This window comes from Helianthus annuus, chromosome 3, assembly GCF_002127325.2.
Source record: "Helianthus annuus cultivar XRQ/B chromosome 3, HanXRQr2.0-SUNRISE, whole genome shotgun sequence".
In the NCBI taxonomy this organism is placed as follows: Eukaryota; Viridiplantae; Streptophyta; class Magnoliopsida; order Asterales; family Asteraceae; genus Helianthus; species Helianthus annuus.
Window position 1 is genome coordinate 163,945,816 of NC_035435.2, and position 13,365 is coordinate 163,959,180.

The following is a 13,365-nucleotide window of genomic DNA, read 5'->3' on the forward strand; positions in this document are numbered from 1 at the left end:
TTTGTTGGGTACTCTTCCCACGAAACTCCAAGATCTGGGAGCGCCTATTATTTCTATACAAGTTGGTAATTTTAAGATAGACCGGGCTTTATTGGATCTTGGAGCGAGTGTTAGTATTTTACCGGGGAGTTTATTTGATCAGTGTGATTTTGGTTCATTAGAAAAAGCTGACACAACTGTGGTTTTAGCTGATCAAACTCCTACAAGTCCTAGGGGGATTGTGCGGGATGTGATAATTAAAGTTGGTGATTTTTATTATCCGGTAGATTTTCTTGTTCTTGATTGTGTTAAAAATTATCAACCAACAGTTATTTTGGGAAGACCGTTCTTAGCCACCGCTCATGCTAATATTAATTGTGTTGAAAGAACGGTCAAGTTTAGGTTTGGGTCTCAAAAGATGACAATTAAAATATTTTCCAGTTTGACTAAACCTAAAGCTAATGACAAAAGTGGACCTTCTGAAGAGAAGAGTCAGAAAGAGTGTTTTATGGTTAACGGGTTAGGCGAAAATAAAAGGAAGAGACAGAGAAAAAGAACAAAGAAGAGGAAAAGGAAAGGATCATACCCGTCGGATGAGGAGGAGGCATACATGTTATTCCTTGACAAATATTGGGGAATGGGTGCTGATGATAGTGATGATATGATGAAGAAGGCGTGCAAGCATCCCACTCAACCACCATGAGTGCCAGGTTAGGTCTGGCTGAAGACGTTAAACTTAGCGCTCTCGGGAGGCAGCCCGAGGATGTAGAGTATTGTATTTGTGTTTTGTTTTGTTTTGTTTTGCTTTGTTTGGTTTTGCTTTGGTGTTGTGTTTGTGTTTTGGCAGGTTATTACGTTTCAACCCTCGCGGATGCAATGATTCAAGTGTGGGGATGTTTGGCAACATCCCCGTTGAGATATCGGCGAATCCAAGAGATGTTTATGAATCGGTCCGATTACCGTAGCTGCATCACTACCAACACTGCTGATTTACTAATCAGGTTGTGTCTTGTTCTCATTTTGTGCACCTTTGTATATAATCATGTTTAAGTTTTTGGTTGGGCGGTTGGGTGGTGTTTTGATGTGTTTGTTTGTTTGGTGGGATGTGTTAGTTGGTGGTGTGTTTTAAAAAAAATAATAAAAAATACAAAAAGAAATTTGGGATTTGAGAGTATTAGCGAAAGCTAAAGTTCTTGGTTAAAAGCGATCATCCCTTCAAAACTATACATTGGGACAATGTATCCCAAGTGTGGGGATGGGGGGAAATTTTTGAGAATTTTAAAATTTGTGAACCAAGCGAAAAAATGTCGGAATTTGAGCACTTGATATTGTTTCACTTGACACACCGATACCCCTTTCTAGTCATTTCTTGGTGAGTGTTTGAGCCACACATGATTAGTAAAGATGATGCTTTCATTGTTTTGAGTGGCGGTGTGTGTATCGTGTTAATAGAACTTGTGTACGAATTCTTGTTGAAGCCTAGGATTAGCATGCTTGTGAAAATGATAGAGGACTTTTAGGTAGCCTCGTCTAGATGTGTGAGAGTGAGGGAATTGGGGGTTGGACCTCATACGTTACATATATGAGCTTGGTATTGTGAGGGGTGGGGGTTTGGTCTTTAGAAAGCCATGTTTGAGCCTTATACTATTCGGTTGTGACCCAAACCTACTTCTTACAAAAAAAAGAAAGAAAAAAAAAAACTTTACCTATTGAGATGACCCGGTTTAGGAATTCAGTTTGTGATTGTTGATGTTCTTGTATATATTGTTGAGTTTTATGTGTTATGAAAAAAAATGAAAAAAAAAAGAAAAGAAAAAAAAGAAAGAGAAAAATATGAGAAAAATACAAAAAAAAAAAGAAGTATTTAGTTGCAATAGTAGTTGAGAATGTCGAAGAAGTTGTGTATATAGTTGATGTTTGCTTTGTTTAGTAGTAGAAATAAAAATCGGGTCAAATCAATTAGCTCTTGCATATATATCCCACCATTTTCCTACCTTTACACATAGCCCCGTTATAACCCCTAAGTCCTTTTGATTCATAAGCATGCTAGATATTTGATAGGAGGAAACTTGATTTGTATACAAGCTTATTGTCGCACAATCACACACTTGCATTGAGCGTTTTAGCATAATGTTGCTAATATTACTTGTCACCGAGAGTTGTTGTGAGGGGTGTGTCTTGTGGTATGATAAAAAGTTTGTAAAAGGACGGTACATTTCAGCTTGGTTTGCATGTTGATCGCTTGTGGATTGAAAATAGTTTTTGAATAGGTTGCTTGGGACAAGCAACGGGTAAGTGTGGGGATGTGACGGGTGGTCCGTAGGACAACCCTTAAAATGTCTAAATACATATACATTCCATGCTTAATTCGGTTTATTGTTTGAACTTGGTAACTATTAGTTGTTTGGACGTGCAGGTGCAAATGGAGCATAAAAGAGAAAGAATTTGGAGCATCAATAAAAAATAAATTTTTGGAATTGAAGAATTAAGAGGATAGCATGATAGAGGACGAAATTACGAGAACGTAGGCGAAAACGGTGAAGAAAACGGAGTTGAAACGAAAAAGTTATGCTGAAAACAAGTTTTCAAGGTTGCCTGCCGTAAAACAGGAGCTCCTGGGCGTAAGACTTCAATGACAGCCGTAAGCTACGGCTGGGAGGCGTAGCTTACGGCTCCAACTGATCCAAAAAGTGTAACTCCTCATTTAATGGCCAATTTGAGGGAATTTATGGGGACCTATCATTGCTATTCGGTTATGCTTCACTTGGGAACGAATTTGGGAGTTCTTGGAGACTTTTTGGTGTGAAGAACACATTGGAATCATAAGTTAATTGTCTTTGATCTTGATGAACAATATTACTTTTGTTATGATGTTGCTTCAAGCCATGTGTGGCTAAATCATACGTGGCCTCCTCCAGACAGATGGTTCAGTTAGGTTTTATTTCTTTCCAGTTTTATTCATGTTTGGAATTACTTTTGGATTGACAAACCTTTATAAGTAATTTGATGTGTTGATTTTGTTTGAACTATTTGCTTGTGTTTTTGAGTCCTTACTTTACAATTTGTTCGGTTGATGACAAAACCTTGTAGCGGATTGGGTGACATAGAGTAGGTTGATTCACGCTAGTGAATAGGGTTAATTGACTTATAAGAGACCTGATGACAAAGACCCGTTTTCAGTAACCAATCAAACTAATCAACTTTTCCACACTATGTCTATGTGGTGTCAATTATTGAATTAAACTGAGATTTTGTAAACCTAGAACCTGAAGTTTGGAGGAGGTTACCTTTACCACTATTGTTTTCTAAATCACATTAGTTTAGATTTTACTTTCTAAAAAAAAACAAAACAACCAAACCAATCAATTACTTATTTTATTTAGTTAATTTAGATAGAAAACCAATTCTGACCACATACTCCTCGTGGACCGACACCCTACTTACCCTAACTAGTTAAGGTATTTAGGAACTTTTTATAAATATTTTTTGACCGACCAAACGACATCGATCACTCCTAAAATGTCTTCCAATGCACAACCCCAGTCGTAAGGCTTAGTCACATTTTGTAGAGATTGAGCCAGCATAGCATTGTTTGTCGAGGGTGTAAAATTTTCAGAACCACTTGGACGAGTACTTGAGTTAGAAGTAGTAGTTGTTGCATTGTTGTGAGGTCTTGAATTGTTTCCTTGAGAGTTGCTTTCTCTGTCAGATCTTTCCATTTTCGGCTTCCGACAATCACGTGCAAAGTGCCCCTAGATGCCGCAGTTGTAGCATTTCACCTTTGACATGCCAACCCCCATTCGTGTCTTCGTCTGTCCACCTATGAACTTTCTACCCGTTCTCAACAGAAATTTCTTCGCTCTACGGACTAAGAGTGCCATATTGAGTGGTAGATCAAGTTCTTTCATTTCGTCTTGGTCTATCTGGTCAAAGTCCTCATCGAGACTTGACGGTTCAACGAGCTTTCCAAGACAAAAGTTCTCGTAGGCAGTCATGAAGGACGCCAAAAGGCTCATGTTTTTTCTATCAACTTTAAGCAGCTTGCATCTAACTTTGGAACGTTCAAGTTTGTTGCTTGAGATTTTTGAGCTCCACTAGAATAGTACATTCCTTGATTGGAATTTGTTGTTCCACTTGAACCGACATTGTTGATTATAAAGACGTGTTCACTTGCAGGAACTTCATTCTCAGAATAGAGGGCAACACCGGTTACTCCATTACTACCCTTATCCGTCGGTTTTGAAACTTTATATAACTGAGGATCTTGAATCTTCTCGAAATCTGATGCTTGATCTTCCATATTCCAAGCATAACCCTTTAGTTTTTGTACAGCTTCTTCCAATGAGAGCTCCTCGTAGAGAACACCTTCTCTAATCAATGCAGTGTACATATTCCATTCTCTGGGAAGGCAATTTAGAAACTTCTCAACTTTCTCAATTCAGTGTAAATACCCTCTTGACTACGATCAAGTTCGCTCAACAGATAATAAAATCGGTTCACCGTATCATCGAATGATTCATTTCTTAAAGCTTTAAACACAATGAATTGAGTCTTCAATCGTTCGAGACATCGTTTCTTTTACATTGCATTTCCCTCATAACGCTTGATCATGCTATCCCACAACTCCTTCGAGTTACTTCTCTTACGGAAAGTATGAAGTATAGATTGCGTCATAGCCATCGTAATCATTGACATAGCTTTCTCTTCACAATCATAAAACTTTCTTTGGTCGTCGGTGAGTGCCAAGTAAGTATCAATCGTTAACGTTCTTACTGGAGTAGCTCCACATCCTTTAACGAAGCACAACCAGATCTTGATGTCTTTCGCTCTTACATACCTTTCGAAACGCTCCTTCCACTCAGGAAAATCCAGCTCGTTTATCAACAAAGGAGGTTTGTCGTTACTCCCTACCTCAGCATTGTGCTTGAGGTTTTGCACCATTGCAGTCAGATTGTTGTTTGCCATTTTGAAATAGTTGTGAAAGAAACAGTGAGTTTAAACAGAAATTAACAGTAGGTTTCCAAGCAAGAACTGTCACTGGAAAGGTTTTCTAAGTCCAAACCCGGAGAGAAAACACGGAGTACAATGTCAGAGAAATTATTAGAGTGTTGAACCCAGACCACCACCTGAAATGGAACACAAACAGAAAAACTCGGACACTACACTGTTAGGAATTAAGCTTGGACTCTTTCTAAAGAAAAACAAAACTCGGACAAAGAACTTTAGACTGTTAAACTCGGACTAAATAAAGTATAGGAAAAACTTGGACTTAAACCTTGGACTCAATCCTTGGAGAGGTTAAACCTTGGACTCAATCCTTGGAGAGGTTAAACTTTGGACTCAATCCTTGGAGAGGTTAAACCTTGGACTCAATCCTTGGAGAGGTTAAACCTTGGACTCAATCCTTAACAAGTTCTAAACCTCGGACTAGAATGAACTAGATAAACTCGGATCACAAGAATCAAAGGTAAAACTCAGACATCAAAAGATTTAAAATCCGGACACAATGGACTCAGTAACCAGTCTCCGGACTATCTCTCCAGTGTGACTTCACACTGGTTCATCAATACCCCAGAAACACAAACACAAACTTTAAAGCACGGACAATCCTTCCAAAGATCAAACTAAGAATCTTTTTCAACCTTCAACACACTGTATGAGCAAAAACCAAAACCTCTGTAAAACCCAGATGAAGATCAACACTAAGAATCACTAAACTACTCAAAATCCATCACCAAATCACTAGAAATGAATGATGAATCAAGAATAAACCACAAAAACTCAATAAACACTCACTAAACCCTACCAAAGTTTGAACTTTTCTCACAAAAAACTTCAAACTAAGAAACACCTACAGTAGTATGAGCACACTGCTCTGATACCACTTGTAATTTCTCTCGGCCGTCCACCAGTCTAAAGCGCGGGAATGGAAGACACCGGTGGCGTTAACAGTTCGGAGATTGTCAGGACAGTTGCTCTGACACAGGGTAACCTCAATCGAATCGAACCATTGAAACATGGCCGTAGGACCATCTTCGCCGGTAAATTCTTTTGGTCCGCAAGCTTTGAACTGCTTGAAGCTGAAAGCAACTTTTGGCGAATCTGTTCGGGACTCTTCAGACGACTTGCTAGCGTTTTCATTCAGTTCACTGACGATCTGAGGGATGACTTTCGCTATCTGCTTAGCGACCAGAGAGGCGATGCGTTTGTTATCATGGTTGCGGCGAGCTGATTGAGAGAGACGGGATCCAGATGACGACATTGTCTGCAACAGACAACGCCATAGGATTCAAAACGCTATTTAATCGAATCTCACCTCACACGTACTACAACTAAAGCTCAGGAATACAGTCAACATATCATATAAGCACACAATCACATAAGCACAAAATCACAGAACAAATAAACACGTACGGCACATAGGACATATAGAAGCACATAGATGCAGTCAGAATACAAAAACCTATCATTCAAAGTCCGCGCGCGTTCGAGAATAGCGATTGCGATTAGCGAGTACACAACGAGTAGCTTAGCATGCGATTATCCACAAGTAGCGATTTGTTAGCTTGTTGAGATAGATGTGCAGTGCGATTCGTGTGTGTAGATCAAAGCGAACAGCGAAAAACGAATATATCACCAAATTCGAAAACTCATAAACAAATAAAACCACATAAAATCCACATAAAGCGACAAATATCAGAGTCAGCAGTTGCGGGCTCTGAATCGAAACACATAAAATCAGCGATTGCGAGATTGAAATCGAAAAATAGATTGTCTAAGGCTTGATAGATGTCGACTACCCAAAAGTGATTCGATTATTCACAAGGACCTCTGGTGCACACTTTGGCTTTCGGGACTATGCTCTCGCCTCGACTTTGGGCGAACGGCACGCATCCTTCCAGTTACAGTGTGACTTCAAGTCGTTGGAGTCCGTCGAGACTTTGGTGAGAGTGTTTTAAAACCAAAAATAGAGATCGGAACAACTAGTCAAGGTTCGGGTTTCACCCCTAACTTAACAACTTCGTTCCTATTTTGATAAAATAGAGAAGAAAATCTGCGTTAAAGTACGGATTTCACTCCTGATTCAACGCAAATTCTCATGTTTATAAATAAAAACGCGGGTCGAACAAATGATTTTAGTCGAGAGTTTGCGGTTTTCACACCTAATCTCGACCTAATAACTCATTCATTTCGAAAATTAGAGTGCAGTGATAGTGTAGTGTAGGCGAGAATATCAAGATGTAGCAAGTAAGCTCGTACAAAACCCCTAAGGGCATGCACAAGTCGGTCTGTTGGTACTTAACTATAGACTAGGTCGTTTCTAAGACATCGACCCGGACTAGGTCGAGTCTTGCCTAATTCCCTATAGTTATGGCTCTGATACCAATCTGTCACACCCCAACCGATGACGGAAACATCGGGGCATGGCACTGAGCGAAACAGATTGTCAAGAGAAATTCCATAACTACTAAATTACCAAATAGTTAATATTATGTCCCATACCATAACCCAATAAGTAATCTAATTATTACAGACACAGATATTCTCCAAACAAAACATGTTCCGACAACTCAGATTTAAAATAAATAAATTGTCTTTGTTTAAAGACTCCATCCTACTTGATTCCACAAAAGCAGGAAAAACACCACATCCTAACAGATAGCTTCCAAACCACCTGTCACATACGTTAAAATAGGGGTCATTACACATAGTGTAAAGGTGAGCATACAAGTTTGATAATAGCATAATAGAGTTCGAAATCGTTTACGCATAACCAGCATGTAACATTTATAATGTGAAGGCAAGTAGGTTATCGACAGAGAAATATGCACAGATGTGACTGCGAGTTGTAGAATGCGCAACACATATCCCCATTGGGACACGTGAATTAAAGCCCTTAACAACCCCTGTCCACGACAGGTGCTGAGTCCAAACTATAGTACTATCGTTGCTAAGGTGTCAGGCAACAATCACTGTGTTAACATAACATACAAGCATTCATCGAATAACACGTAACATGCAATAGCGGTCAGCGTATAAATAGTGTTTGCGTTGTGTGTCGATTGTGTTTTGAATAAGTAACGTATGTAACACCCAAAAGTGCGTAAAGCAAAAAGGGATCGAGTATACTCACAGATTGTGTTTAACAAGTAAACACTCTCTTGGATTGAAGGGAGCGTTGGGAGAGATTAGCCTGAACAGTTAACGATAGCATAAATGATAAGCGGCGCGTAAAACTTTGCAAAAATGGTAGGTGTCGGATGGTAATCCGATCAGATGGCAATCCGATCGGATGGCAATCCGATCGGATGGCCATTCGATTGGATTGGCATCTTGATGTGTTTGTGTATGATGGTTTGTCTTTTGAAGTTTTCGTTGTAGCATTTTGAAAATAGAGAAGTATCTCTACCCTTCAGGTCGATCGATCGAACGGCGGTTCGATCGGGTGACGATCCGTTCGGCGAGGTATTTCTCAGAAAACAAGTTCACAGCACTGTTGTTACTCGATCGGATGGTCTACCGATCGGGTGGCAATCCGTTAGAACTAGTAATGCATTGAACATGTTGAAAAATTGTTTAAGTGTCGAAGTCCCAAACGTCACATGGTCGGGTGGTCGCTCGATCGGATGGCAATCCGATCGGACGGCAATCCGCTCGGCGTTCAGTACTTTTGAAAGTTGAATAAACGTTCAAGTGTTAACCCTCAAGTGTAATCCGATCGGGTGACTGTCCGATCGGATGGCAATCCGATCGGATGGCAATCCGATCGGACGGCAATCCGTCCCGTGACCTGATCGTTTTGCTACGTGGAGATTTGTTAAGTTTGCGAGTTGTTCGAGACGATATGACGACGTGTCAAACAATAGAAACCCCATCAATTTCCAAGTGATCCGGTCGGACAGGAATCACCCTAGTCCGGTCGGTCAACGGTTCGAGTCGGTGGTTCGTGTTTAACCCGAGGTCGGTTGTCTCTCTGATAGAACACAGATCTTGAACCAACACATCACTAAGAAGGAGTAGAAGATCAGAACAAGCTCCGATTCTATCGGTTTTGAGTGCATTGAGTGTAAAAGAGTTGAAAGAAAATTAGAAAACCGTCTTTCAATCCTTTCACCTTGAATATGTTCAGATCTATGCAAGACCTTTGTTTATTCATGTGGAAATCGTCCAGATCTAAGTTGTTTGTAACAACTCTCACTAAAAATAATATTTAGTATGATAATTATCCAATAAGGAAACCCTAATTGAGACACCCAAGTGATTCTGCATAAACCCTAAAAAAATTCCAGAACAATCGGAATCAGGATCAGGGCCCCTAAAACTCAAAGGGGGTAAACCCTAGCTAATGATTATCAACATAAAACGTTGTTTAATTCTTATTGGTCAAAATCATCAAGTCAGCAAGGCTAGTCCCGAACCTAGGCAGCCTATAAATAGAGTGCTTCCCTTATGGACCGTAAGGGATATGGCTTACGGTCCGTAAGCATGCCAAATTTCGTATATAAATAGCAGACATTGGCATTCGATTTCTGCTGTTCAAACGACGTTCAATTTCTCAATTGACGTCGAGTTATTCACTGTACAACACACAAATCACTAATTAGTGTAGCGGGGTGCTGCTACGATGCCGGGTATTAACTCAATCGCTGTTCAATTCTTTTCTTTCCGTCAGCTTTTATTTTTGTAAATAATAGCTCGGGATTTTGCCCTCTAAATCCCTAAACTCTGCCCGTTATTAGGGTAATAACTCTAATTACTGGTACTATACTTTATCTGATCGATTATAGCTATCCAACGATTGTCTGAGTGCTGCTCAAATTGAGTTATACTTTGTTATTCATCGTGATTTCGACTTGAATGTTTGAGTGCTGTCCGAACTCGGGCTATACTCTGTCATTTGTTGTGAATCCGCTGAATTGTTAAGTATTGCACTTGTAAATCGTTGTGAGGGTTCTATCTCGTGATTATCGTTAAAGTTGAATTGAGTTAATACACTAATACGAGTTCCATTGTGTCTAGAAATTAGAACTCGTAATCAGGAAACTGCTACTTAATAGTTAAATAAACTTAGCAGTTAAGTTAGCTGAGTAGATTAATTAATCTGTTAATTAAAATAAGTATGATTAATTAATTAGTTAATCAAGATTAATTAAGTTAATCCAGACTAATTAAGCTAAACTAGATTAATTAAGCTAAGTACAATTAATTAAGATTGAGCAGGATTCATTAATCAGCTAAGCAAGATTTATTAAACACCTAAATAAATAAATATACATATATATAATAGATAATATTAAAGGAAGGTGCTAAGAAGGTGTAAGAGGATAGATATAAGTGAATAGGAAGCTTCCTAGAATATGCATAAGTAACTTCCTAGAAAAGCTATAGGAAACTTCCTAGAACTTTCCTACTTCTTGCCTATAAATAGGAAGCTTAGGAATTCATTTCCTTTGTTCATTTCTTTCTTCTTTTCTCTATATGTTGGGGTTCTAACCAATAATCACCGATGCGATGCTCTGTCCGATCGATTCATGAACCATCCAACGAATACCGAAGTGCTGTACTTTGTGAATTTCGTTAAACGGATGCCAAAGTATTATACTTTGAGAGTTCGTTAAATGGATGCCAAAGTACTATACTTTGTGATTTCGGTAAACGGAATCCAAAGTGTTACACTTTGTGAAATTCGTTAAGGTTCGAATCTCGTGACTACCGTTAAGGTTTGATTTGGGTTTTACACAAATACGTATTCCATTCTGTTAAACTATATGTTTAACTACCAAGAATACTCCCAACTACACACTCACAATCAAACAAACTAATAAATCATCAGAAGATCCAGAATAATAAAGTGCATGCTTAATTATCGGAAGAAGTAGAATCAAGAAGCTTAACTCAATCTTGCATCTTTATAAAGTGAGTCATTCCTCTTTTATAAACTCTTTTCTCACAGTTTGTGAGTCATTCTCTTTTTATCAATTGTTTTACAAAACTCCAAACTATTTTCAAAGTTATAATTACAGGGATTAAGTCTATGTAATCACCAAATTACAGCCGGTATGTGGGGTTTTGTATACATTACTTATTTCCCGTCACACTTGGACAAACGGGCGGCCAAGGGGTGATCTGACCACAGTCACAGACACCATTGGACAAATGGGCTAGCCAATGGATGGTCGAGTGACAAATACTGTGGGTAGTTGGTTTGATATCAGAAACATTGTAATTCCCCTTAATACTGTAAATTATAACAAATCTGTTTTTGTATAAAACCTGAATGAACTCACTCAGTATTTCCCGCTGACAAAACCTTTTTAAAACGCGTTTCAGGTAATTACAGTATATTGGAGTAAGGATTGGATCCGGCACTGAAGGACTTCAAGAAGTGGCTTATTTTATTAATTAAATCAACTTAAGAAAGATTTTTTTGGGTTTATCCCGTATTAAAAGCTACCTTTGTAAAACATGGAATTTATTCCATCTATTTAAATAAAATCCGGTGTTTCTAAACTCTGATATTTTTCCTAACTCACGGTCCTGATGAAATTTCAGCTGCAATGTTTTTCAAAATAATCACCGGTACCACTGGACTGCTCACGGCACCGATTCCGGCCAGGATGGGGTCGGGGGTCGTGACATTGTTCTTGGTGGATTGAAGCCAAAACATGAAGTGTAGGTCCGTGTTTCGGGACCGAAACCGTGATTTTCATGTTTATGTTCAAAGATGGAAGAGATAAGAGAGATGATAACAAACAAACTTTGTATTAATCCGGTAGTAAACATTACAAGTCGGCCCGGTTACATGACAACCGAACTAATACCAAAGAAGTATACATCCGGGGAGAAACCAAGTGGTGATTTCTCCCGGTGAGGTCCCAGACCTCCTCACACTCTCTAGCACACACTTGTGCTCTCACTCTTGTGTTGCAAATGACAAAGTGTTGGTATTTATACCAAAACAAACACTGCAGGTCGAAGGATCAGACTGACTGGTCGAAACATCATCCTTCGATCAGACAGTCTTCGAAAGATACTCACATACCTCGAATGATATCCTTCGATATCCTTCGAGGTCCATCCTTCGATGGGTATCTTTCGAGCTCATCGAAGGATATTCATAATCCTTCGATGCCTTATCCTTCGACACCAATGACAACACAACAACTTTGTCTAGCAACACACACACAGTCAAACCAACAACCCTCTCATTTGACCACTTCAAACGAGCGGGTCTATACACGTTCGTTTGACCGTTTCACTAACTATTACAAATTCAGCATAAAATAAAACTAATCTATTCGACAAGCATCGGACACAAAATCTGCATCAACAAATTCCCCCTTGTCCGTTGCTGTCGAATGCTGAAAATGCAACTGCAATCATCGATCTTCAGTCAAGTAATCATCTTCTCTGTGTTGACGAATTCCCCCTTGACCGATGATCCAGGTAAGTAGTATCCTGATGCTCATTGTATAAGATTTCCCCCTCAAAGTACGCGTATCCGTGTTGAGTGTTGTGCAATTTCCTCAAAAGGATCAATTGACCGATCTTCCGCTGATCTTCCAATACTCCAACCGGCATATGATAAAGGTTCCATTCTTAAACAGCTGCATCAAGTCTTGATCTTCAAGCGTCTGTGCAAAACATTCCACGCATAACCGTTTGTAACACCTGAAAATCACAACCTCTACCACCTGTGATTGCGTTTAGAATTTTACCGAAGAAATTCAACATTTGAAAATTTTTATCCCCCCATTTCTTTGGTAAGATCTCTAAACCTTAACAGATTCTTTCCACTTCAAAGAAACTGTCGTCAAATGTTCACCAATTCCCTCCACTGAGCGGAACTGTCATCAATCTTCATTGAATGTTCTCGGTTCCGAAAATTCACGAACATGACTTTCTTCTTTGCATAGACTAGTTGAATAAGAACGTCCCCTGGTACCCCGTAGGATCTGACTTGTATCCCCCCAAAGACCAAGGTCTTTGTGAACTCGTTAGGACCGGTATAGACGTTCCAGGTTCATACGTACGTCTTCAAATGCGAGAATATGTCAATAAACAAAATCCTTTCGAACATTTCCGAATAACCGGTAACAATCATAAATACTGATGCGCGGAAGCGAACATATCGTGTTGGTTTTGGCCCATAATAGTCGCGTTACCATATTTGTCATTGCATCGGTAACCGTGACTACCCCACATTTTCAAACATCAAGTCTTCATCATCTCTTGTGTTCATCATGCTGCATCACCCCGCGTGTTCCCAAAGCCCGTACGAATTTTGATGTTGAAACTTTGAAGCCCGGTTTGAATAATCCTTGCGAGCACCCGACCCGACTCCAAGTGAATTAAATGATTAACCCCAACACACTGTCTGAGTTC